At 36.3% G+C, this 26186-nt stretch overlaps 1 protein-coding gene across 3 annotated transcripts in view; it reads left to right on the top strand.

Annotated features, from left to right (window-relative positions):
- The window catches only part of SPOCK3 (sparc/osteonectin, cwcv and kazal-like domains proteoglycan (testican) 3), a 187920-nt gene that overhangs the window by 17219 nt on the left and 144515 nt on the right, over window positions 1-26186 (top strand). The window lies entirely within an intron of this gene.

The following is a 26186-nucleotide window of genomic DNA, read 5'->3' on the forward strand; positions in this document are numbered from 1 at the left end:
GCCGTGCTCGGAGCCCAGGAGCAGCAGCCCCAGCCTGACCCGAATCTCATCAGTTACGAAACCTGCCGCTGTAAGGTGGCTCTGTCCTCAGCGGGCTTCGCCTGTGCGCCTAGTTTGGGCTGTGTTTGCTGCCAAGTTTAGTGAAACACAACCAGTTCAAAAGCCGTTCACATTTCTGTCAGTGGAAAAGATTTTCTTTAATCATCCAGTATCCTGCGTCCCTTGGTGTCACTTTCAGAAATCCGAATTCCAGCCGTGCAAAATAATTTTCTGTTTCTTTACTATTTAGCCTACTGTATTTCTTTGATTTAGTGTAAAGCATTGATTAGGTTTGCAACTTCAGAGGCAACAGGTTTCTTCTTGTTCTACAGCTTGCTGGTGACTGTGGTTTGCTGTAGCAAACTGAAGTAAATGTCTCTTATTTTTCTGAGACCTTGTCGCGGGTTCGGTTTGTAACCAGGCAGAAACACCAATTTAGTGTAGTGGTTTGGTCCAAAATACTCATTACTGTTTATCTGCTGTGAGATAAGAATTAGGAGAAGTGCAAAGCAGGCACCAAACTTGAAAGAATATAAAGAAGTTTATTAACAGACCTAAAAGAGGGAGGAAAAAAAAAAAATTATACCACCTTCAGAACTCTCCTCCTCCCCCCACCTTCCTCCCTTCTCCCACTGACAATGTGAAAAGACAACCCTTAAGATGTTCAGTCTGTTTACCACTTCCATAATAACCTTGTTCAGTCCATTTAGAAAGAGAAGTCTCTTCTTGCTCATGCTATGAAAACATTATCACAACGAGACAGCCACCCACTTCCAAATATTGTTCAGTCCATTTAGGAAGAGGAGTCTCTCTGCCTGCGTGTGAGTCCTTTCCCCCGACTTGCAGCTTTTCCCGCAACTGCTTTCGAGGGTCCACTCTTGAAGTTTTTTGGGGTACAATTTTAAGGTTGAGCCGTTCAGAAACAAAAACAGAGGCCCTTCTCCTTCCCTGGGAGCAAAGGGTCTTCATCATCTTCATCGTTAGGACTATCTCTGGGAGCATCTCTAGGGACTGAGGTTTTCTCCTTTCCCGTTTGGAGCAAAAGTCCTCATCTGGTTCATCTCTAGGGACTGAGGTTTTCTCCTTTCCCATTTGGAGCAAAAGTCCTCATCTGGTTCATCTCTAGGGACTGAGGTTTCCTCCTTTCCCGTTTGGAGCAAAAGTCCTCATCTGGTTCATCTCTAGGGACTGAGGTTTTCTCCTTTCCCATTTGGAGCAAAAGTCCTCATCTGGTTCATCTCTAGGGACTGAGGTTTTCTCCTTTCCCGTTTGGAGCAAAAGTCCTCATCTGGTTCATCTCCCCCTGTCCAAACTTCTCATGAAATTACAGCTGCGTCAGCATCTGCCTATCTCAGCGCAGGTGCTTTTGCTCACGAGTTGAACACTCCACCCCCCATATCTTCATGAAATTACAACAGGATGTCCATGGCTTCAGGATGGCCGTGGCCCGGCCCAGCCTGGCCCAAGCAGGGCCTGGCCGGGCCCGCTGGGCCCTGCTCGGGCCCTGCAGCCACCTGTCCCAGCGCCGGAAACGAGAGAGAGCTTGGAGGGGGAGTTTGCCTATTCTTAAATGTGGATCACAGAGGTGATCACAACTTTAAGTGGCTTAGAGAATTGTCCATATCCAAACTGGCCAGCTGATAGGTTCTTTCAGTTCCCAGAGGAAACTGTAAGCACCCCTTAGCAAGGACGTCCCTTCCGGGACTATGCTTGCTAACCTATGACAGACCTGGAGTGACTTGTGATGCATGTATTTTCTGCCTTTATGTCTGTGTTGTATGCGGGATGCAAACTTGGCTATTTATCTTAAGCAACTAGGAAAGAACTACTAAAGTTGTGTGAGAACTTATTTTCCCAAAAGTTTTTATTAAACAGCATAACTCTGGTGTTTGACAGCACTTCCAATCAGTAGTCAGATATATCTTTTTTTCCTTGAATATCTTAAAAAAACCCCTTAGGTTCATGTGAAAAATACCTGTTCAGTGTGACGTGCTTTGGGACCTGTGATTTTGGAAAAAAAGAAAAATAGCCAAAATCTGATGCTATAGAAATGTTCTAGGATTGAAGGCTGCTGCTAGAAAACTCCGAAATAAGTATATCAGTTATGTTTTGTAATTGGGCAAAGTCATTTATGTAAGGACTAACCTGCAAGGCTGAGGAAGCCAAGTGCTCTCTAATGCCTGTCTCCTGGGTGCCCGCTGACATGTACTGTAATATTGGATATTAGCCAGATAATTTATTCTGTGACAAGTAGGTGTCCCCAAGGGTTTTAAGAGTGACTGCTTTGAGGAAGTACTGCATACTGATTCTTCTGAGGCAATTTGCAAGTATGCTGGCTTATTTTTACACTGTGTTAAGTTTTATAAGGCTGGGGCTTCAGTGAAGAGTATGCTATTATTTCTTACGCAGAATGCTTTTGTCCTATTGATTAGTACCCAGTCTGGAATATTTATGGATGGTCCTAATACTTCACAAGGCTCTCCCTTTAAAGCATGGATAGTTTTCAGTAATTCATAACATAACTGTAAAAACACCCAAAATTTTGTTAATCTACCTGTACAAGAATGCATGAGAAAAAATATCTTGTATGATCACTTATCAGTTATCATAGTTAAATATAGCATGGTGGAGAAGTTTTAACATCCTACGTTTTGATATAATTTGTAAATTTATTTGTGTGACTATAATTCGTTGGTTTTGGAATTGAGGTTAGCAATGTCATTAGCGATTCAGATGTGGCCTCCTGTTAAGGAGCAGGACAACAGCATTTGAAACGTGGGGTAACTGTCTTGCAGAGTTAAAATCAAGGTATGCAAGGCCTGTGTTTGTAATTTAATTCTCTGGTCAGAGTAGGATATTTTTTGCAGGCTTTAAGTACCCTACAGATGTAAGGGTGAGATGGAATTCTGGTGTGAAAAGAAGTATTTAAAAGCTTAACTTAAGACTTAACTGACAGGACTGATTAATGTGAAAGATAATGACCCTGAATTCTGGCTCATTGGCTCAGTTTCTTAAGAGTTTTGGATCACAGTGAGAAAGAACACAGTCATTCAGAAAGGCAACCCTTACAGAACCTGATAAACAGGATATGATACTTTATTCATAAAAAACCAAAAACCAAGCCAACACACAAACCTAGCTTTCTTAACATCCTCTAAAATGTCAGTTTTGTCAGTAAGTGTTATGAATGTAGGATTATTAGCTAAGATCTTTTCAGTAGTTTTTATAGGCAGAACTGTAACCAACTCTTCAATTCTTTTGAACGGTCTTGATCATTCTGACAAATCTGTTGAAAATAATGAAATAGGTCTAGGCAGGAATTGTGCCTTAAAGTGCAACAGTGGGAACTAGATGTGTATTAGAGGCTACCTACATTCCCACATCTTTTTCTTGTGCAAAAATTGAGAATGGTCTTATTTTTAAATAGGAGACTTTGTGTCTTAAAGATGGGGGGAGATGGGATATGTCAAAAATCAACTCCCTTGAGTTGTGTGTGCAAGTCAAACGTTTTGGGTTCTATACAAGGGTACATTTACCAGCCTGAAGTAGCTGGGGAGGAGGAGTTTTTAACCCAGTCTTAGTGCTGCTGCAGTCCAGTTGCTGAGTAGCTGCAACTGTTCATGTCTGTCACTAAAATAAGTCTCAGGGTTGATGTGTTTATTAAGGTTTTCCAAGCTGCCTTGTTAGGCTGCTTCAGCAGCCAGTGGTGTCAGGATGCTGGGTGGTCCTAGCCCATGGGAATCTGTTTATTTCAAGCTTGGGAATTGAGGCTTTTCAGTAGATGCTGTAAGGGGTATCATCTTCATTCATATTTTGTTATATTGATAATGCTTTGTGGTAGTGGTTTTATCTATGATGATTGCACTAGACATTTGATAAACACATATATATACTGCAGTTTTTCTGAAATAAAGATTCTTCTTTTTGAAAAATGTGATCGAGAAATGGCATTACATTTATACTCTCCTGCTTTGAACATCCTAAATCTTATCTGGCAAAGGTTCATTACTCATAATGCTGTAAATCTATGGCGAAAAACAGAATATAGGAATAAAGGAATTATTTTTCTCTTTCTGATTGCTTTCCAAATGATGGTGGTATTTCTAATCCTAGAGCAAAACACAATAGCTTTGTAATTTAAAATCACTTTGTCTTTTTATATCATCTTTACAGTCCGTTGGACAAAATTGCATAGTTGTCTATTGTATCACTATCTAAAAATCTTTCAGACTTTCTTTTTAGAAATTTTAATTTCTTTAAAATTCAATGAAACAACATTCTACAGAGTAACTCATTTTAGTATTTGATGTTTGTAAACAGTGTCCTGTGCATTTGTGTTCATTAAAAAGGTATTTGGTATGGTACATTTTACTTGGTGCTGGAAGAGAGATTTGTAGGTTCTAACTTGCGTATTAGTGATTTATACTTTTCCTTTTCAGAGGTCATAATTTAGGTGATTATTTTCAAATTTAAGTTGATAAATTAACTCCACAGCTCAACTGTCATAGTATTGCCATGAAATAATAGGATCCTATTATTATGATGCAGTAACCAGCTACATCCTACTACAGTGTTAACTATCATCCCACCATGTTAATATAGTTATCTAAGGTAAAGGAGGTAGAAGAAAATTGAACAGACCTTAAAACCAATCAGCTATGCAGAGGAAGTTTGCACTGGTAATAACTCCTTTTTACTCTGCTTTGCTGTGGGCTGTTCTCACACTGACGATCAAAAATACTGCCTTCTACAAGATGTGGCAAGTTTGGGCAGCTCATGTGGTCTTCCCAGAGGAGTCTTTTGGAAGTATTTAAAGAGTATGTTTTTTCAACATCAGTGAAAGCTAAACCTCTGTGTTTGGAAAGGAGATAAATCAAATACTAGGTCTCCATACCAATTCACTAATGGCCAGCATTCATTATTCCCTTGTCTGTTTTGGAGGTTTAAGGCTTCTCAGAAACAAACACTGCCCCTCAACTAAGCTCCATGATACTCTACGTTACTGTTGTGAGCAGAACATCCTTTCCAACTGTGGATCACAATTACAGCTTTATCGCTCCATGATACTCTGCGTTACTGTTGTGAGCAGAACATCCCTTTCCAACTGTGGATCACAATTACAGCTTTATACAACTGAGCAAGCCAAAGGCTCTTTTAAAAAGGATTTATCACAAGTTCTTTGCACTTCGTTGTGGGAGTACCGTGTAAATACTTGGAAGGTTTTCATGCTTCCAGAGTGGAGTACCAGTAACTTTACTTGAAGAGGAGGAGGACTTCTGTTCAGCAAGTTTTTTGCATTGGACAGGAAGCCCTCCTAGTTTTTGGAAGATGCTAAATGCACTTTAGAGGAAATCAGTATTTAGGATTGAATAGTGTGGCACTCACTGTCTTTTTTATAACTCATGTTAACTCATTGTTAACAGTTGTGAAAAAAGATTTGGGGGTCTTATTTCTCCGGTACTTTTTATGCTTATTACTGGGTATGGCAGCTCTTTTATGACATACATATGTCATGATCATGACATCAGGAGAAAATGGAATTGCAAAACATGAAAGATTAGCTTCTTCTTTATGTTACCTTAAGCCTAAATTAAACAGAACTTGTAGTTAACATGAAGTTACTTTTGCAAATAGGGTGTTGAATCTTTTCCACGTGCCAGCCTGTTAGCCGAAACTAACTGGCACTTCTAAATTAGTATCAGACACTTTTTTTTCATGACTTACTTCGTATGATCTGAGTTTTATTAATATGGTGAAAGAGGAAAAATTTTGAAGCCTAGGAGGTCTGACAGAAAGAATAAGTGTTTTGTACCTTCACCTGTAATAACTGCCTTTGAAATGAAACTAATAAGGACTTGACTGCTCTTTTTTAAACTGTAAAATATGGGAAAGTGTTAGGAATTTGTATTAATTTTAACTAATTAAGGAAATTTAAGAGGCTATTGAATTGTTCATAACTTCTAAGTGGAAAGTGACAAATTATAATGGGAAAGAGTACTGTAAATCTTAATTTTTCCTTTCTTCTATATTATTGACAGAGGTTCTAATTTTTATGTGTGCTTTTAAGTCATTCTCAAGTACAGATTCCTTTTTTCTTTCACATTACTTTTCCTATGGCCTGTTTTTGCTGCCTGTTTCTAGTGACAAATATTTTTTTGTCTGAAAACGATGAGTCTACTATCTCAAACTGTTGTTAACATTGGACTCTTACATGTCTCTTGGAAGGCATTAACTTGGAAGCTCTTTATATAGCTAACGTTTAGAAGTTAAGTAAATGGTAATGTGCTTTTCCTTAGATTGCCCTCATAATCTAAAGTAAAGCTGATAACATTGTTTCATCTTATCTTTATCTCCTTTCTCTGAAGAATAATCTTTATTTTATATGCTGTAGGTTATTTAGAGGCTATGGATACCCAGTCTTTTCTTGTCTTTCCATTAAATCTTATTGGGATTGACTCTAGCCATCTGTGCTTATTATAGTGTAGTATAAATAGCTTTGTAATACACAAATAGATGGAAACAGTAACAGAAACTGCATAGGCTATCTTGGCTTTACAGTCAGAAAGGGAAGATGTCTAAGAGGTTTTGCGAGGGGTGGCAGAATGTAGAGAACAGTAGATTGAGTAGAATTAGAATATTTTTAGACTGACACCATTAAATCTTTTTTTCCTATCTCCTCTGTTTCTATTAATTCATAATATTAAAGCATTTGATGTAATTATCTGCAGAAAAGAGAAATAATAGCTTGGATTAGTGTGTTTGCAAGTGTTGGCCAGTTTCTGAGTGTAACTCCTTCGACTGAGTTGAAGCAGTCTGTGTCATGTCCATGTTGTCATGACTCCTGGTGTGTCCGTGTTGTCCCTGCATCCCCTCCCTTCCCTGCAATATATGCTGAAGGAAATAAAAAAATCTTTCAGCATCTGGTTACTTTTTTGGAGCCTAGCTTTAGACCAACTCCCATGTATTCAAGCATAAGGCAACTTTTATTCTAACGAAGGTATTTCTATCATATTTTTATCAGTATAGAAATAGTACTTTAGTAAAATATCTGTAGTTCTGTTTTGTGTTAATTTTTCTAATTTAGACTTTTTTACAATTTTTGTATTGATTTTGCAATGGTGTTGTTTGTTGTTTTTCTATTATCCTATTTGTCTTGACATATTTTAATGTCTTAGAGACATAGACATAGAGAGTTAATAGACATAGAGAATTTCTTTTTCTGCATCTGTATGTCCCACTGTGCTTAGTGCTAAAAATCTTGCCTGTTTGCTTTAGAAACAAATACTGTGGAGGCAATTCTAGTAAGTGCTGCCGTAGTGGATTGTATTAAAAGTTTTTGTAATTTTAATATTTCTTGAAATTTGATTTCTGAAAGAGAAAAGTTAGTGGATAGTAATATCAGTGTTTGGAGCTTCACTGCTCATTTTTACCTAATTTGAACAATCCTTAGCTATTTGTTATATTTTTTTTTTAATGGTTTTTCACTTTTACTGTCCCATTTCATATTGATAGATTACAGAGGGAGATTCTGTAGGAATTAATGGCGTACCTAAAAAAGGTGCTACAGTGTAAGGTAGCAACCTTGGACGGGACACAAGGAGAGCTAAAATGAAATTATAACCCATGACAAAGCTTTCACATTACAATGAGGATGCGATTTCACTGCTCTGTTATTATCTTTGCAAGTGGCTGCTTTAACAGAACACAATAAGCGAATGGGTTCAAAAGATTTAAATCGTTCAAACTTTCTGGTATTTTACCACTTCCAGAAAGTATTATCTTAATATATTGTTATTACAGACTATCCAGTGCTTGACATTTTGCTGCAGAAAATTCTTATGAACTAATTTTTTATTTTCTCATGTGATACATAATCATTGACTTAGAAGAGACTGTCAGTTTACAGCTTGTTCAGTATCTCTCTAAAAAAGTCTGCAAGTCATCAAAGTTTTATGTAGTGCGCTTACACTGGGGCCTACATGCAGCTGAAAACAAACTCCTGTGACATTTTTGAGCTTGCTCTTGATGATGAAATTAATTCCAGTTGTTAAATCTTTGTAGCATAGCAGTGAGAAGTACAGAACTTACTCCTTGTTATATGCTACTGCATGTGAAAAATGATCTGTGTTTTACCAGCTACTCGTTAAAACAGAGGGAAGTTATTAATATGAAGAGTGTGGGGATCTATATTTAATGATGCATATATGTTTGAGGTTTTGGCAGGGCTTGTATTGGTGACTGGAACATCACTTCAGGAGAAAACCCAAACAGTGATTTTTAGAAGGGAAATCAATTGATTGGTAGGTAAAGCAGCAGTGACAAGAATCCATTGTAGAAAGTGCCCTTCCAGCCTTTTGTGAAAGATTAAGTTAGCCACTTTGGTCAGATTTAAGAAGTCCACGTCAAGCTCTGAGAGCTCTGTATTTGTAAAGTTTAGGGCCCGAGTAGACCGTTGGATTTGACAACAAGTTTGCCTGTATATAGTGGCTTATTTACTTTTATCCTGACAGATTATATTACACTCAAAAATTCTACTTTGGCAAAAGCATTTCAGGTTTTGGGAATCTTTGTGTGCTACTGGCATAGATTAAGGCTTGCACTCTTAAGGCCTGCACTGTGAGGGAATTAATTAGCTGCAGTATTCCCAGATGATCTAGGCAACAGATTTATGCTGTTTTGCAGAAGAATAAGGAAGAATACCATTTAAATTCGTATTGCTCTGATCTGGAAGCATTCCCTTCTTCGGCCCAAATACGAAATGACTGGAACGAGTGCTTGATTTTTCTTATGCTAATTTGCTGTTTAAAAGGATTTCTATTCTACCATGTTCGCAGAATTTTCTTGTGTGCATTGTCAATAAAAGCCAATTGCTTTTATGTGAAAAATCACAGATGATGTTGGAATGCAAGCCAATTCAAATCTTAAGGAAGATAGAGAAATGGCCTCAGAATTTTCATTAAGATAATCACCAAGATACATATTCGCTGTCTTGATCTGGTGTTTGAGTCTTTAAGCATACTGAGAATTAGGTAGGCAGTCTTGTTTCCAACATCCAGGAGCAAAGAACGTGAATGTGAAGAGCTCTTAGTTTCCAAAGCCAGCAAAGGGCTGTCAGATTGATTACTGTATTGCAAATAGTGCACAATATTTCATATGTGAACTGGATTAAAGCGCACTAAGTGCGTAACTATTTTTTAAATCTTATTAAATCTAGCATTTCTCTCCTAAACTGCTAAACTGTTCAATTTTTCATGCAGGTGCTTATTTTTTATATATCAAACTTTACTCAGGAATTCTTGGTAGGAAGTTACAAGGTCCTGTTTTGATGAAATCTGGTACTTGGGGCATGAGCAGACAGAATTTCTTTACACTATTAAGAAAAAGACTCAAATATGTTAGAAAAAAGGGTTGGTTCCATCTGTGATATCCTCTGAGATTCATCAATTCCTCAAAAGAAAATATCCTCTAAAAGCATGCAGGGAAAGATGCCCAAGACTGCCTTGTAGTTACTGTAAGTAGCATCTTAGCCAAGTTAAGTGTAACATGATTATGAATCATGAGATTTCTCTCTGAGATCTGCGGGTGTAGTCTCGTAAAGATGGAGAGGGAGGCATATGCAGAAGTAGAATTCACTGTGTAGATTTTTACTGCAGATTGAAGAATTTAGAAATATAAAACCTCAAACATTCAATGTTCTTCATTAGGACTGAATGCGTATTTATAAACTGGGTTCTACACAGTAGTAGAACTGTGGTTTGGACAAAAGCTACTGTACCTTTCTGTGTTTGCATACTTTTTACATAGGCTGAATGTTTACAATTCCTCTCTTTTTTCATTCCCATGTAAAATGATAGTTTCTTAGGGCATATGAAACTATCACTTTTTTCCTCCAAGTTTTCTAGATTTGGATTGTAGCACAGCTTCTGTAAACAGGATGTGGGAACCCAGAGTGCAGAGAATATTTCTCTGCCTGTTTTGAAGGGTTCTACCCCCGTGGACAACACTGTTTTTGACCTTCATCCATGGAGAAAATTCCCTACCCTTTGGGAAGAATTAGAATCCACACTGGTGTGAATTAGGTGATAGAATATTATGTAAGATTGTCACAGGGTGAAAAACTTAGAGGTCTTGGGTTTATGAATATAGTAAATAGATAAAAGCAAAAAACATCAAAATGGAGGATTGTTGTTGTTCTCCAGACCTTTTTCTTCTTCTTCTACTACTCCATATTCTGCAGTAGAAGTAGTTTGGGATGATTGGATAAAGAGTTCCTCAGTTGCTGTCTATGTGACAAGATAATTGGTAGAAAAGTGAAAATACCTTTTGTTTTAAGTGACCATTGTTTAGTTTACCTTTAAAAAGCCTTGAGCTTTCCTGCATTTTGCCTTTTGTATGTTGCTCTGCTTCATGCTATGCTGTCAGCATGTGAATTACTGGTCAGATATCATAAACAACCTGAAGAACCTGAAGAAAATACAGAAGTCCCGTTCGTCTCTCGGACTCCTCACAAAGACTCTAAAAAGCCTTCCCCATCAGGGGAGGCACAATTAAGGTGCTGTACTGCATCACAGAGAACATTTTTGAGTAACATAACTCACTGGAAGACAATAACATTTTTCCCCCAGAAGGTTCTGAAGTACTAATGTTATAGAGTATTTGATGTCCAGCACATGGAAAAGTTGAGATGATGTATGTGTTTTGGTTTGGTTTTTGTTGGGTTTTTTTGTTTCTTTTTAAAATAATAAATGAACCATGCCTTGTGTGTGTGAGGGCACCCACACACACGCTTATGCTAACTGGTACCTCAGATCAATAAAAATGTAAAGTGATTTTGCGCTGTCTATCCCTCATTCTGAGGAGCAAAGTACCTCATAGAGTATTAGAGGTATTTTATAGGTCCAACCTCACCATGTCTGCAGTTTTATCTTACCGTTTGATATCCCATTGATTGCAGATCGTTTTTGGATATATACGGAAAGTGACATGGGTTTAACAATGTTTGTAGTGTGCAGAATAAAATAATAATTCTAAATTCATATCTCAGATTTGTGAGGCAGTTATTATCTGCAATAGTTTCAGTTCACTGACTGGAAGAACTACCTCTTTTTCTACATGCCTATAAATATCACATAAGAACAAGGCAAGTATTGCTACAAACATGTAGTGATTGTCAAGAAAATGTTTGTTTGAACTCCAGCTTCTCCAAGAAAGGTGGGAGAAGTTATAAAAATAATACTTAAAGAAAATGTGAGAAATTATTCTGTGAAGCAAAGCTGATGTTTGATTCCAACAGTGCTTATCTGGTTGTAAAATGTGATAACATCTTACATAGTTTAGGTTTTAAAAAGATCTTTCTTGTCAAACAGATATTCCTTTAGCTGGAAAATAATTGAATTTTTTTTACAGTTGGGCTGTGGCTTTCCAGCCCAGTTTGAGTGTAGTTGGACTATTCAACAGCATGAATGTTAGGAAATCTTTTTCCTAAAATATTGTAAGTTGCTGTCAAACATTATTAATACTAAAAAGTTCATCTGGTTAGTAGTATCTGTATAGTGCTGCTTTTTCTACAGATATCTGTGCTTTTTGTTCTACTGCAGATAAAGGTTAGTAATTTGCACATGCTTAATTCCCACATACACAGATCCTACTCTTGCTTGGTTATATCAGAAAGATATTTTTATCACTGACAAAAAGTACTAGTTGAAGCTAAAATTTCTACAGCTGTAAAAGTTCTTACAGTATTTATACAACTGAGCTAAAATATGTCCATGTGCATCATTCATTCATACTGCAATAAAACAAATTTAAGCTTGAAAATGAAGTAGATGCATTTTCAGATTTGACAAATGAATTTTTCAGTTGTTTTAATTTAGGTAGCTGTAGCCAAACAGCTTGCTCATTAGACCAAAAAACCTGCCAGGAGTAATCAAGCATAAGGATGAAACAAAAGACATTGTGATGTATTATTTTACATCTCGCGTTTATCAAGAGAAGTGGTTGATTGAAGGAAAATGAAGGAAAAAAAGAAAATAATCTTCATAATGCTGAATTAATTATAATTTCAAATTTGAAAAGCATCAGTGATGTGTAGTCAGCTAACCCTATGTGGTCTGAAATGTTAAAGGAAATTGTTCAAATAGTGTATTTTTAAAGAGTTTTGCAGGAAGTGAAATGTTTCTGCTTGAAGATTTAGGATTGCTTTCTTTTCCCCATTTTATCAAATCTTCACTCTGGATTTCTCTGGGATCATGTTGTATTAGACTGGATCTCAACCTGGTTTGCTGGTAGTCTTGTCTAATCGAGGTCACAGAGGATATGTTCACTGATGTTTGTGAGAGATGGAATTATGCCAGTCTGCTTATTTTGAATCATTATTTTGCCATTTAGTTTATAAAACAGACTTCTGGATATATTTTGCATCTTCGAAAAATGGAAACAAAGCATACTTGAAATGGAGAACAAATTAAGTCGTCCAGTAAATTAGTATAAGTACCAAGACTGTTGTGTGGAGGGGTTTTTTTTGCATTATTTTTTTCCTTTTTGCTTTATTAGGTATAAGAGAATTCAAAGTTCGTTGCTACTTATGGAGTACAATGAAAACACGGGTCTTTATTTTGTTAAGTTAGTGTATTTGAATGGGGATTTCATTTTCCTTTTCAATGAATTATTTTCCTGAATAAATTGTTACTTGTTTTTTATTCTGCGGCTCTTCCCCCTTGCTTCCCCTCTTCACCCATTTGCGAGGTGCAGGTAGAAAACAATCTTTCAGTTTCACTGATATGAATCAAAGTATTTCATTTTGCCTCATTCATCTTCAAGGATTTCTGTTTGTGTATTTAAAGTCTGTGTCTGATTCATTTGCTGCATTGCTTCATGGAATGGTGGGTAGGTGCCTCCCTGCTGCCTTTACATTCCTGACTCCTACAGTGAATTGCATATTGTATGATCACTCTGCTTTCCCCTTTAGCTGAATCACATGTTGCACTGTGCAAAACAGTGCAGAAAGTCAAGTAAATTGGAGGGTGACAATTATGAAGTAGAAATAAATAAAATCAGACAAGCATTAAGAAAGCTGCAGTGTATAGCAAGACAATATTTCTGAGGCAAGATTTTCATCCTGTATCAGGCCATTTATATAGATAATAATACTGTGATAAACTAAAGCTGAGGTATTAAAGCATCTGTTGCATGGCTTAATTCTGTGGGAAATCACAGGGTTGATGGCAAAGTACTGGAATGGATTTACACAGTAGCTGCTTTTTTCATCTGGTGCTAGAGTAGATTCATCATCTGGTGTTGTTAATTCTTAGATGTCCTAAGTATGGTACAAATCTGTAGGCAGAACAAGTCAAAACCTAGTTTAGGTAAGATATACCATCATGTAATTATAACTAAATTTTTTTGAAGTCTCTATTTAATCTCTGTTCATATTATGGTATATCCTACTTAACTTCACTCGTCTTAAGTGAAGTTCTGTTATACCTGTCTCAGATTTGTTTTCTTAAAAAGTCACTGGAAAATTTGATGTTCCTAACATTTGCATTTTTTCCTCATCTTTATTCAGAAATCTGCTAAGCTGTTTGCTATTTCCCTCCTTGATAGGCAACACAATAGGTTGTTCATGTTTAAGTATTTTCACTAAAATCAAAATATTTTACATCACTTCCCTTTTATGACATGCACCAGAAAATTAGAAATGAGAGTAGGAGGAAATGAAAGTCAAAATTTTATTGCTGTTACATCAGCTGTAGGGATTTGCAGCATGTACTTTCTAGATTTCTTAGACACTGGTCACAGTGAAAAATGTCCCTGTTTATTCAGCCTTTACACCAGGTTCAAGTCCCTGGTCAATCCCATAAACATCTCAGTTGTTAGTGTTGCTTGTAGTCTCCAGGCAAGAACCAATAATTTTATGCCTTTTCTACGCCAGTTCATTTTTATGTGTTTGCCATGAGAGAACTAGAAAAATGGGTGAAGGAAGAACTTCTTCCTTTTTCAACCTGGATCTAAATAATCAATATCACCCCTGTTTTAAACAGTTAAATGCATGAGACTCTAAACTCTGAAACTGAAGGTCAACAGCACCATCCATCCCTGGGGGGGTAGAGCTAGTGGGCATGTAAACTGCCTGCCCTCCCTGAATGTGGATTAGTGGAAAGCTGGGCAGTACAGTTGCATTGTATCAGAAATAGAGCTGCTTATCTGAAAAACTTGAGTTTCAGATCAGAATTCCAGATCTTGCCACTTAGGTCATGAATTTGGAAGAATTTTTCTCGTTCTGTTTTTGTCCTTTCTGACAAGTAGACTGTATGAATCTGGAAGTCTTCCTGCTTTCTTCCTGCAAGTTTTAAGTTTCTTAAAGATGGATTTGAGTGAATGGTGGGCTTGCTTAAGTTAAATATCGATAACAAGAATCTGTTTTATTTGTGTGTATTCTGTGAAATTTGACTGTGACTCCTAGATAATGCCTTCTGCTTTTCAAAATACAGGTACTTTTGTGTTTTTGTCGTTTGGTGGGATTTTTTTTTGTTTTTTGGTTTGGGTTTTTTTTTGGTTTTTTTTTTTTATTTAGAAGGAATTATGTACCTGATTTCTATTATAAACCAGGACAGTTTGGCAGGGAAAATGCCTTGTAAAAAGTGTAGGTTGTTCACTGGGAAAAGGGTTTAAGAAATAATTGAGTTATAGGGGATTAAAAGGAGGTTAAGGGCTTCACTCCAACAGTGTAAAATTAGTTAAGGACTTGATAATTTTATTTAGCTGTGTATTGCTGTTCTGAGTGATTTTTGGCTTGAGGTGTTAGGAACAGGTCTTTGTAATGACTGTCTGGTATCTCTGCTGCCAAGATGATTTGTAAGAACAGGGAAGAATCCTGAAATCTTCTTCAAACTCTATGTATTAGCTTTCTGAGAAAAGTTTGAGGAAACTATGTGAAGTCTTATGAAACAGCAGAATACTTAAGCATTTTGCTAAATACGAAGTAGTATTGCATCACCCCAATAACTTTTGCTTTAAAGTTAAAAAAATAACACATATGAAATAATTATTCCATATTGTCCTTTGATTTACTGTTTCTCACCTAGTTTATTGTCATTGCTCAATTTACGTTGTTTTCTCTCTATTTAGTTTCTTGCACACAGCAATTAAATCAGCATTCTGGGAAGAAAGCTTAAGAACAATTTAGAGGGTTTCTAAAGAAAAATTGCTGGTTTATGATCACATGAGTATTGTTCCATGATTTCTTCTGAGAATGGAACAACACAGTTTGTGAGAAAATATTAATCCAAAGGCATTTGAGTACCCAGTTTTTACCTCATGGATGTCTAGTTACCCTGTATAGATGGCCTACTGCATGTGTTTATTTGGAGAACTGGAATTTATCTGATTCTTTTACTAGATCTGATTCCTTCTTAATTTCCAGCAGTCTGTATTTTACTATACTAAAAACAGCTTGCTTGTTTCCTAAATCATTTAGTAAGGTGATGAAAATAAGACTGAGTGCTAAGTCTTAATTTTCACTATAATTGTTAATGTTTGAACATGTTTAGTGCATCCTGAAATACCAATGATGAAGGGTCAGGTGTACTGATTTGTTAATATAGCATTTAACTATAAAGGTTCAATTTTAGTCCAGCACTACTGACCAATTCTTTGATAGGTTGGTATCAGTTTTAGACGGGTTCTGACACTGGATTTCTGAGTTGAACCAAACTGACAGTGTAGTTATCCTAGTTAATCACTACTGGGACTGATTTCTGCATACTGAATTTGAATTTCTCACATCTTGAGTGCTCAGTGCTCTGTGTTCTGTCCAGCAAAGAGTTTAGGCTTGTGGCTGATGTAAGCCTGTGAGCAGGCTTCCTGTGAAATCACTTGCTGTGATTCCATTAAGTGAGGTTATTAATTTGTGTTAAGATTGTTACTATCTGGCAAGTTTCTTTTTTCAGTGTTCATCCCAATAGTGTGGGGTTGTTTTTTAATAGATGAAATGGTTGAATTGTTTGCTTTTGGCATACGTAATGCCTTACTCGTGGGTTTGATATGACAGTATTACTTTGATGTTTCAGAAAGTTAAGCTCTGCTACTTTGGAAAGATTAATTGTAGCACCAGTTACTTTGACAGTGTAATTCACCTTTCATACACAAAAGAAAGGAGATATAATAAACTGTCAAGCTGCTGTAGTGTCTGAATTTATTTGGTTCTTTTTTTAAGAAAATGTTAAAACCACAGGGTTTTTTGACCACTGAAACCTGAGACCTTCTTTTAAATGAAGTTTCTCATTACTAATGCAGTAAAAGTATCCAGATCATAGAATTTGTGGAGGGATCTGCTGTGCAGGAGAAAATAATGTTGGTGCCAGTAAATTTCAGATCAGGTTTGTAAGAACATGTAGATTAATTTCTAGATTGTTATTTGCAGGTATAACTATCCTGAGCAAACACTATTCTTTTCAATATTTTAGAGTTTATTCAAGAGGAATATACATCAAGAAACCCAAAATCTTTTCGGTAGTTAATGTAGTTTATCTTATTTGGACATGTTTCAAAATTTTATGTTAAACAGTAAAGCTAAAAGTAAGATTGTGTTCAAATTCAAGATGGCACTCAGTTTCTGCAGCTTCAGCTGTGTATCCCATCTTTGTCATGTACTCTTCTGTGCCTGAAAATTCTGTATTTCCTTTATGTCTGGACACAAGCCACTCACTCCTTCCTGTGACTTGGCTCTTTTAAAGTTAAACATTCCTGTAACACCCGAATCAACAGTTTATTTTGAACCCTGCCTTACAGGACATGAATTGTAGAAACTTGCCTTATTTGTAAACTTACTTGTTCTTCTGCAGATGTGTTTTTGTTGTAGATCTTGCACAATAACTTGCTGAAGAATAAGCAATAACTAATCAGGAACAGCAGAAATCAAGAGCATGACCTCAATTTTTTTATATCCTAGGCGAGCACTTACTGTATGAAATGTAACTTGAATATCATGAACTATGGGCCAGGTGTCTTTCAGCAGCCAACTCCCATAGTTTATGTGCTTGTATTCGGCTAGAGCTGCTATTCTGAAGACGCTATTCTGAAGACACTATTCTGAACTAGATTTGTATGTTTTTTGAGTATCTAGGGAAAGTTTTGTGTTGATAAGTTGTTTCAGGTTCTGTAGGGCTATTGATGAATACAGCAGAAGATGAAAGTAGCTTTTAAATTGAACACGTGTAGAAAACGATCAGTTTCTAGGTAGAAAATAGCCTTATCCAGTGGGATTTCTGTATAGTTTTCTTATAAAATGTGGAGTTTTTGATGTAAAATTAATTATTTTCAGCAGATCTGATGATTTCCACTGAAATGTTTGAAACGGTAAACAGTCAATTTGTCTTCGTTAAGACTTTTTTTGTAGAAAGTGAAGATACATTTATTTGAGAAACTTGGTATGGAAAGTCAGTTGCATGCTCATGTACTTGTAGTATTAACTATTATACAGCACTGCCTGGGGAAAAAAAAATCACCAGAAGTACTGGTGATTGTGAAAGGTTCTACTGTTATATGTGAAAAGTTCTTATGGTTGTAGTGAATTCAAGGTAGAACTGACCTAGGAACGAAAACGATGTACTCTCTCAAACTATCGAAAAAAAACCTGTAAAACACCTGATAAAAATTTAAATGAAACCTGTGTGGTGTACTGCTATGTATGAGTGCTATTAGACACTTCCAATTGTTACAGTTGTTTCACAATACTAAAATCTATTTGTGGTCAGTGCCACAAATACTAATACCAGTTCTTGGTAGTTTCTGTCAGTACCTTGCTGCCCCATATCACTGATTTGGAATGGAAGCGTGATGCTGCAGTGTGGTTTCACAATAGACGTCGTATTTCTTGATGGATTTTGGTGATTGATTATATGTAGAGATATATGTGATTCTTAGATTATACTTTAAAAAAGCCCAAACAAACCCAAATGACTAAGCAACCAAAGAAGCAGCAACTTGCTGCACATAATTAAATTTTCTTGTTATCAAGTTAGCATTTGGATTTGGTTGCTTGGTGAATAATTCTTTAGCATATGTAGTCTATTTAAAGGGACAAAGTAAATATGCTTAATATTTGCTTTCTGGTTTTTAAGGAGTAATTTCATATACTTTACATCTTCATATATTTTCCTGTTCATTTTTATTGGTCTACTACAATGTTTTTCATATCTTTGAGTATTGTGTTTACTTTTTTGTTGCTTTATTAGATAACTAATGGAACAAAGGAATTTAAGTGCTTCTCTAGGGGAAACAGGAAAATAAAATGTTGATATATATACAACAAGCACTAGAAGGGTATTCTCACTGATGTAAAAAATTATAGCAACAGGATGGTAATTTCTTAGTAGCTGGATTTTTAAAGGCAATGGTACGTGTTTTAGATTTATTTAGGTGCAAAACAGCAGGGCAAATATGTGGCTGTTTGCAGGAGGAGCAGGGGTTTTTTTTAGTGTGTGCGTATATATGCACATGCTGGACTTTTTTGTCAAAAATGTCCTTTGGCTGTTAACTGTAGGTCTGAGATGTTAATATTCTTCTCTTTTTTGAGACTGCAAGAAAAAACAGATGAGGCCAGATGCTCATTTTATGTCTTCTTTAATTGTAATGACAGAGCTAAGCTTGAGGAAAGGGTCTTGTAGGTTCTTTTTATTAGATACCTTGCTATATATGGTGTGGCATAAATTAAATTTGTAGGAAAAATAAAAGCTTTTTTATTTTTTGGGGGCTTTTTGGTTTTTTTCTTTCTTTTGCAGTCAAAAATTATAAGCTTTCATTATTTTGCTTTAAAAGGACTCATGCAATAATACTGACTTGTTAAGTTTGTCATGTGTATAATTCTGTCTCATATAGAAATATTTTATTTAAGGTGGGGATGTTAGGAAGACTTAAATCAGTTTGTGATAAATGGACAGCATATTATCCTTGCTGTATCAATTACAGTGAGTATAGAGAGGACCTTGGAATAACTTTTCTCTCCAAATGAAAATGGAAGATATTACTAAAACTCTATTATTTGCTTAAAAAGGTATTTGTCATCAGGGTTTCTGTCACTCCTATGGCTATTAATTTCTACTGAGCACTTTTGCTATCAGGGATGGAGATACATCTTTGAGGTTTATGTTGAAGAGTTACAGAAATGAAGTATGAGTAATCTTGTGAATTGAGTCCTGATTACAAAATTACTATCAACAGATACATGTATATGATGATTAATGTAAAATAAGTAGGTATAGAGAGCAAATGCTTTAGCTGTTCCTTCTGGTATCTCCCTGTGGAGACACTAAAGGTGCATCTACATGGCAAAATGCTCTCAAGAGATACAGGTAATGAGTGAGGGTATAGAAGTAATAATAATAAAAATATAGAAATAGCATGGCTCTAGTAATGCAGGGCATTAAGCAAGCTAGTTTATCCTGTTTCTGAGCAATGCCTAAAAAAAGCAATATATGCTCACACTTTCAATGATTTTGGTGTTTGAATTTGGTGTGCAGAGGTGATTTGAATGGATCTATGTGGTACTTTGAACAAAACGTGTAGTTTTACAGCAAACTACTTAAGTGCGTTTGTATGAAGTAGCTTAATATAAACCTCATTTTTACTACCTCCAAGTGAAAAGTTAATGCAGAACAGTTAGCCAACTTGCTTGTAGGCAGCAGTTAGTCCATTGAGCTTATTTTTGAAGAACAGTCACTAAACAAATTTATGTATTGTGGCTAGCAGGAAATGTATTACTGCTGCTTTCTGAAACCAGAAAACATTCAGTGGCAATGTGAAAGTAGGTTGTTGGTGTGCAATTATTTGAAGGCAACTGAAAATCACTGCTGTTATCAAAAAGGTTCCAAATATATTTAACTTATTTGTTGTTAAACCTGAAATTTGAAAAAATATTTCAGTTGTTGATGTCCTAATTTTTCTGACTGGTAACTAAATTTTAATTCAAATGAAAAAGAAAAGGTGTTTTTTTAAAGAACATATTTGACACATTTCAGAAATTTTGTTTTTTCTTTCAATAATGCTTCAGAGCTCTCCAAATGCTTATGAGTATCAGAGGAAGATCCCATGGAGGTCAGGGGCTCTGTTTACGAATGGTATTCATAAATCAGCTATACTGCTACAGAAATTTTGGTATTTCAGCTGGGACTTAATTCAGGACCCCCAAAGGTTAGAAGTGATGACTTCTTGATTTTCAGAGTACATATTTTCTTTGACTCTTTTTGTTCTAGCAACTGAAGTAGGTATGAGAGGAGGAAAGGTTCCTTAATCTGTGGGGGAAATTTATTCAGGTATTTTTTTCAGCCATGGTTAACCTCAATTCTGCGGTAAAGAATGAAGAAGAAAGAGGAGAATTAAAATGAGGAAAACAAGAGTACACACTGAAGACTTTAGAAGGGAGAGATGGGGTTTTCCTTGTCTGTTTCTGACAGTGATTGGAGAGAGAGAGAGCATTGTTGGAGATGTTCATGTCCTCTGCTATGTATGCACATAATATTTAGGTAATCTACCTGTTGAGCAGCAGAATGAGAGCAGACTCTTCCTGTTAATGTGTTTTTTCAAGGTTCTCAAAGATAAAGCTGCCTAAGGGAAAACAGATGTGTTCAAATACTTCAGAGGTGTCATTTAATTTGCTTAAGGCTATTGCATCTCCCCTTTTCCTGTAAGGTTAGAGTAGGAGCTTGACCCCAAAGTACCAAAATATAAGATCACAGTCATGGAAAAGCACATGATTGAGATTGGATATCATTTTCCCTGTTCCATTACACTTTATGACTATAAAAGTATTTAAGACAAGCTTAAGACTCCTCAAGTATGTGTATGATAGTCTTGATATAATTTATGTTAAAATAGGAGGTATTAGTTAATATTACAGTAGCCTTTCTATGTTGCTAACTGTGTTCCTATACATTAGACTCTGTTTTCTGTTTTTCATTGTGAACTAACTGGAAATGAAGGAATTAGTAAGACATTTCTAAGGCTTTTAAGCCTTTCAGCATTGATTAGTGTGACAGTTGGAGAGGGAGAAATTTTGCTGAAGTTTTTATCTCCTGAAAGGTCATCCCTTTTCCGCATAATTTGAGCTGTAATTAAAAGGAAGAGTTGTTTAAAAGGGGAATGAGCTTAATGGATACTACACTTGTTTGAAAGGGCAAATCTGCTGCAAGTAAAAATCGTGCTTCCCAGATGCCTCAGTTTCTTTCTCAGGAGGTGTTTCTTCACTTTTCCTCCTTGTATAAGCCTTTTAAAACTATACCTAGATTGCTTTCTCCCTCCATCCTATCTGTTAAGAATACAGTCCAGGCAGGAGTAAATTGCTAACGTTATCATCAGAGGAATGGTAAGACTTCAAGCTCTAAATGACCATGTTGTTTTTGCTGACTGGCTGTTAGCATCTCTGCCTTAAATCAGACAGATCCTATGGTGTGTGCAAGGTCTGTGCTCTGTACCTGCACATTTCTAACCCCAGTATCTTGGTCTGATAAATGTACAGTACAGCTGCAAGTAGTAGATACCTAGCTTACTTTTGCTATACCAACATATGAAGATTTGACCAATATTTCTGTCTTCCCTGCTCTTGGATTTTTGTCGTGTTTCCCTCCCCATATCTTGCATGCTGGTTTTTTTTTTTCCTCATTTACTTGCTCACATATGGCAACAGTCAGTTGGCAGAAATGTGTCATATGTCAAATTTTCTAGTGCTTGAATAATTCTTGGTAGAATTGCTTTAGATAATTTCCACTGTAGATAATTATTGCTCTACAATAATTTGTTACCTTTCTTCATAGTTATGAATGTAGTCTTCATGGAGGAGTTTTGCTTTAATCTGAATGTCAGTTAACCTCAAAGCTTCATGCATTTCTTTGTGCCAGGGTGGAAGAAAGAGTCTTGTGATAAGGCAAGAGGAGATTTTAATTTTTATTTCAGAAAAGTTTTGGTAGAAGAAATAGAAGAGAAGAAGAAAAGCTATTCTCTTCTGCAATCCATTGTTCCTTTTTTTAAGTCCACAAAATCTACTTCTGTCGTAAATTGTATCTTTGCCATTGGGATACAAATCCTTAGAACCTGAGAAAATAGAAAGAACCAGGTCAAGAAAAGTTTTGATAACAAGAATGCTACTTCTCAAGGATGTCAGGATATTGTGCAGTTGCTCGTGGATAGATAACATATATCATCCTAACAGTGGAAAAATTTTGAGAAATCTTCTTTGTATAATTTAGTATCTTTATGTATTCATTTTTCTGTTAAAATTATTACTAGGCAAGAAATAAAATTAGGATATGACTTTCATGGCTTGTATTGAACTAAGAGGTCTATTCAGTGCCAAGACACTTACCTTGGTTCCTTAAACAACCAGGAATTTATTTCCCCTTATTTTCCTTGCCTGATTTCTATTCTTACATTTCAGCTATTACTCTTTTTCAAGTCTTCTAAATTATGAGTATTATTTTCACCAGCACCTGAGGCTAGACATTAATTTGTCTTTCCTTAGGAATAGAACGTAAATTAGATATTACTGTGTTGTAAGTGGAGATAATGAATTGTTTTGCCTGGAAAAATATCAACAATAAAGATTTTTCAACATTTTTTTCAGAGAAAAATCTCCAGGTGTGAATGAACTATTTTTGCTAGCTTGCAGAAGGCCAATTCTGATGAAGGTTGAATTGACTGTGATAGTAATGTATTGTTTCTTGTTGTGTGGAGTTGCTTAATGTTACAGCCTAAAACTGCTACGGAGGTTTAAAATGCCACGGTACTGCATCTGGAAGAGAAAAAAACGGTGCCAACAAAAAGCATTTTCCCTTTCCCATTCCTTCTGAAATAGCCACGTTTAGAAAAGTAGAGTTATCTTTGGGTAAATTCTACAAAACAAAGAACTTGTGCATTACCCAGGTAAAGCACTGCTGGGTTTGTGTGTCAGGTGATAGTCAGGGTTTCCTTGCTTGGCCATATAACTACTGGGAAGTGAAATGGTTATTCAGAAGGTGAAGCTGGGACTCATCTTGCCCTAACTGTAGCAGTGTAGAAGCTTAGCATAAGCATGATCTCTGCAGATTTAATCCATAGTAAGTGGAGACAGATGTCTTGTTTAAACAGTTTTTTTGTTGTGATTTTGTGTGTGACATACCATCCTCTCAGAGTGATCACCTTTTTCTGTCAGGAAGCCTAGTTGTCCTAGATGCTTTGTACAGATGGAACAGCTGGTTTTTAAGTGCTAAAATTAGGTGCGACTAGTCTCAAGTTATAGGTGTTTCATACAAGTCGATGGAACAACAATTCTTTGTTATTCTGTAAATTCAGCATGTGAAGAATAAAGTATTGAACCTGCACATAAAAGAAGTGTTTTATGTGTAGATTATTTTATTTTTACAGTGCAGCATTATACTGCTCAAAGAAGCTTAAAACCTTTAACCCTGACATGCATAGCTATTATGTAGTTACTAAAAATTTAATTATTTTGTTTCAACATTCTTTTACTTCCAATCATGTTTAAGGTTACTCCTGAAGAATAAAATAGAGTTACTACCTACAAGAACTTTCCTGGATTTTTATTTTTCTGTCCTTTAATGACAATAAAATTGTTGATGAATTGATACCCTTTTATGAACAGTTAGTACCTTTTTATGACCACAGCTATGTTAGGGAAGATACATTATATACTTTAAATTAATTATTTCTCCTTTTTTTCCACAGAAGTGTCTGCTCTTCAGAAAAGCTTGTATAAATGTGAAATATTACAGTGTGTTTTATGTATGGTGGAGGACTGATAAAGAGCATGACCTGAAATTCTTGGAAATATTTAGAGTACTTGAGTGTGCTGTGGGTCGGTCCTTGAAGACAGTGCTGATAAATGCACTCTGGGTATGAATGTCTCGGAGCACACTTTGCCCTGCCCTATGTGCTCTGTGTTACAGTACTTTCTCTGAAGGAGTTGCAGGCATATATATTTTGTCAAGAATTCTTTTTTTGCAGTAGTGCTGCAGTCTGCACGGTGGGTGTTGGTTTCTCTAGGGAGGTGCAGCAAGAACATTCTTAGGTGTGCTGTAGTTTTTTAAGGAAGTGTAGCTTTGTAGCTGTGAATTGCTCTTCTGTCACTCAACTAACCACATCCATTTATTTTCCATGGTTTCAGGGAGGAAAGTTGAAAGCAAAAGCTGCTGGTCAGAGTAACAAATTGAAGGATCAGTAGTAAATTCTGAAGAGGAAATGAAAACAGATAAAGCCAGGGTTTAAAAAAACCCTAACTTCACAAATTATGTGAAAAAAACATGAATATGAGGTAAAATATACAGATATATCCATGCATAGGAAGGCCAGAAAGGAGAAAAGGAGAAAAATCTGAAAACAAGAAATGAAGTAAACAAAAGAGCTTTGTGTATACTAGCTGCCATACTCCGGTTATCTAGGGATGCATTATACAGTATTTATGAAGTTCCTACTTTACATACAAAAATAATATTGTGAAACCTGTAGGCTTTGCACTACAACTGTTTGTTTTTGTAAAAAAAGAAAAAGAAGAGAATTGCAGTGTATTAAACTACCTATGCAAAGATAAAAGCTTGAGATTTTAGCCCAAAATGCCCCAAACATTGATAAAAATAGATGTGGTGACTTTTCACCATGTTTTCTTTTATGAAGCAACTTTCACTGCAAATATTTTTTGCTTCTCCTACATAGCCTTAGTCTGGGAGGCAGTGAGAGTTTAAAGTATGAGTTTTCTGAATGTCAAATGTTAAGTAATGGACTTTGTTTTAGAAAGGAGAATGGGAGTGAAGGCAGAGGCATCAGGCTAAGGATGGGTTTTGGTGGCTTATTAACACCTGAAAGATCCCGACTAAAAAACATTCTTTCTCCTTCAGCCAAAAAAGAAGAGGAGTGTGTGAGTAGTTCTTTTAGCAAACATTTGATGATTTGAATTTATTTTTCTAGCTAGTCAAAAAGTCTTTTATTATGGACTGTAAGAACGCTTGTCTTTAGCTCATGAAATTAAAGTGCTTTTGGGCAACAGGATAAGCTCAGGAAGATATTCTGGGAAGAAGAATCCAAAGCAAACTGTGTTATATGAATGGGCATTATAAAATAATTTTAAAAAGTCATTTGAGTGCATTAATGGAAGCTTTACTTAATGGAGTAAAGTGAGCAAAGAAATTTTGAGCAGCTGGGAGTAAGTGCTGTTTTAAATACAGAGTAATGCTTTTAAACATTCATGTGAATTAAAATTGGTGCTCTGTATTGTGCAGAGGAATTAAGATGTTAGTATGTTCATCAATCAATGATTTTGTGTTTAAAAGCAAACGATAATTGGTCCTGCACACTGCAAGAAAATTTAAGAGTTTACTTTTTATTTTTTTTAGTGTTTCTTTCAGATGAACTTAGATATGGAAGGGTACCTTTGGTCACAGGCTTGCTAAGCTGGTGAAGAAAGCTTTTGAGCTAAAGTTGCTGGGGAAGGGGAACTGCAGTCCATCCCCCTCTTAACACTTTGATACCAGACCTAGCGGAGAAGCCAGAGGCTGGAGAGGGTATGCAGAGCCACAGGAGAGGACCTCAGGAACAGCACAAAGGAATTCCAGTCAGTAAGTCACCTTCATAGGGGCCCTACTTAAATGCCTCTATGCTAATACACGTAGCATAGAATTTAAAAAAGAGTTAGATGTGTGCATACCTGCAGGGCTGTGATCTTGGCATCACAGAGGTGTTTTGTGTTGGCTCCTGTGACTGGAGTGTTGGAATGGAAAGATACAGGCACTTTAGGAAGATAGGCAGGGGAGATGAAGAGGGTGTGTCACTTCCTGTGTTCATGACCATCTGGAGTGCATGGAGTTCCACTTGGGGACAGATGAGGAGTTGATTGATAATTTATGGGTCAGGATTAAAGGGAGGGCAGGGACAGGTGAGATTGTAGTGGGGGGGCTGCTACAGGCCTCCTGACCAGGAAGACCAAGGGGATGAGGCCCTCAATGGACAAATAAGAGTGGCCTCATGTTAAAAAACCCTGGTTCCCACTCAGGACTTCAATCAATCCGATATCTGTTGGAGGGACAACGCAGCAGGGCATAAGCATTCCAGGAGGCTCCTGAAATGTGTTGATGATGGCTTTCTTCTCCAGATGATAGAGGAGCCAACAA

The sequence above is a fragment of the Corvus brachyrhynchos genome, unplaced genomic scaffold (assembly GCF_000691975.1).
Source record: "Corvus brachyrhynchos isolate BGI_N302 unplaced genomic scaffold, ASM69197v1 scaffold178, whole genome shotgun sequence".
In the NCBI taxonomy this organism is placed as follows: domain Eukaryota; kingdom Metazoa; phylum Chordata; class Aves; order Passeriformes; family Corvidae; genus Corvus; species Corvus brachyrhynchos.